A 2,097-nucleotide genomic window follows, 5' to 3' on the forward strand; every position below is an offset into this window, starting at 1 on the left:
TCTCTCTCTCTCTCTCTATGCCCCCCTCTCTCCCATGCCAAACCATAATAACCCAATCCCATCAATTCCTTCCCCCTCATTTCTACTTCCCTAGCTCCTCACCACCACAGAAATGCACACATACACAGAGAGGGAGAAAGCATTTGTAACTGTGTGGTAGAAAGTAGTAAAGACTTAGGGGGTTTTCAGAGCAGAAGTACAATGATGAAATACACAATATTAGACATTCTTATTCCTATATCCCTCAGCCACGCTGACATGGGTTCTGGCTACTTAGTCTTCCTTCTTTATAGTCTTTCAACAAACTAAAATAGTTCCTCCATTTTTATTATGCAAAGAAATTGAGTTCTGGGTGTTTCTATGTCTCTGACAGTTTTGAAACAGGACTCCAAAATTCTTTACCACTGTCTCCATCAAGAGGTGAGATCTAGGTCCCCCCACGGATTCTGGGATTGCTCGACCAAAAAATATGACAGAAGTGATATGTGCTAGTTTCTAGGCCCAGAACTTAAGAAACTGGCAATTTCTACGCCCTGTTTCCTGAGACACTTGCTCTTATAACCCAGTTAGCATGCTGTGAGGAACCCCCAAGTTATCCCATTTGTAGATACTACCTACAGTGGCCATATGTAGATATTTCAGAGCAATGCCCAGCTGAGGTCCCAACATTCAACTAGCATTACCACCAGACATGTGAGCAAGGTCCCCTGTGGATGATTCCAGTCCCCAGTCCCACTGAGTCACCCCCAGGATTCTTTCAGGTCTCCCCAGGTAAGGGGCAGATATCATAGAGCAGAAACATGCCATACTTTGCTTGAGTCCCTGACCCATAGAATTTGTGAGCACAACGGTTTTACACCAATGACTTTTGGGGCATTTTATTACATAGCAATGTAAGGTAATTGGTGTGATATGGAAGCTGAGAGGTCTCACAGTCTGCTCTCTGCAAGTTGGAGACCCAGGAAAGCCAGGGGTGTAAATTCAAGTCAGAGTCCAAAGGCCTGTAAACCAGGAATAGCAATGGTGTAAGCCCCAGACCAAGCGCTGCTCTTGCAGTCAGACAGAGAGAATCCAAACTCTCTCCTCCTCGTTGTTCTGTTAGGTCCCTTAACAGATCGGATGATGCCTACCCACACTTGCGGGTGGGGAAGAGGAGCTGGCACCTGCTCTACTCTGATCCATCTGTTCAGATGCTAATCTCTTCTGGAAACACCATCCCAGACATACCTACCAATGATGTTTGACCAGCTGTCTGGGCATCCTATGGTCCGGTGGAACTGATACATAAAATCAACCATCACACCTTCCCTAGCTTTTGGCTCTCCATTCATTTCATTATTTCCTCCTGCTCCTTCAGTTTCACCTTCTGGCTTTCTCCCAGCTCCTTTCTAATGGGCAGTACCCCTCTGAGATTCAGGCAGGGGTGTCCCTGTCCTGAGCCTCCAGCTGTACCCCTCCTAAGGCACTGAGCCATCTACAGGGTTCATCTGGATGTGCCCAAGAGCTATGACCCTGAAATTCACCATTCAGACAGCTCTAATTAGATTTTCAAGGCCTGTGCAGGCCTGGAGCCTAGTCTGTCTTCCCAATGGCACACCTGACCCATCAGTGTGGCTACTCCTGGGCCTACGGTATGACCATGTGACTATATTCAGACCAAAAGTATATAAATCTAATCTCAGAGAAGCTCTTTAAAAATATTTATGCTAGACTTTCTCTCGATCCCACGGCCCTTCTTTCCCACTGACAATTCTTAGAGGAGCCTTAAGAGCCACCCGTCTCGGATGACAGCACCACCTGCTGTCCTGGGCTATTCAACTACAGAAAGTTACATTAAAAAATTAATAATAATCATAATATTATCTTTATTTTTTGCATATATCGTGATCCCTGTTGCAGCATTTTAGCCTGTTCTTAAAGGTTTTAGTGCTTCGTATCACACTCCATCCCGTTGCCGGGGTGAACAAAACAACAGCGCCATCCTACTTTAAAAATTCTTCCGCGTGTCCCTGCTCCTCAAAATGGTGTTTCCCAAAAGACAAAACAAAACAACCACCAAAAGGTCTATAGATCTTCGCATTCAGATCATTAATGAGA

This window comes from Lontra canadensis, unplaced genomic scaffold, assembly GCF_010015895.1.
Source record: "Lontra canadensis isolate GAN:19392208 unplaced genomic scaffold, GSC_riverotter_1.0 scaffold26, whole genome shotgun sequence".
NCBI classification, from domain to species: Eukaryota; Metazoa; Chordata; class Mammalia; order Carnivora; family Mustelidae; genus Lontra; species Lontra canadensis.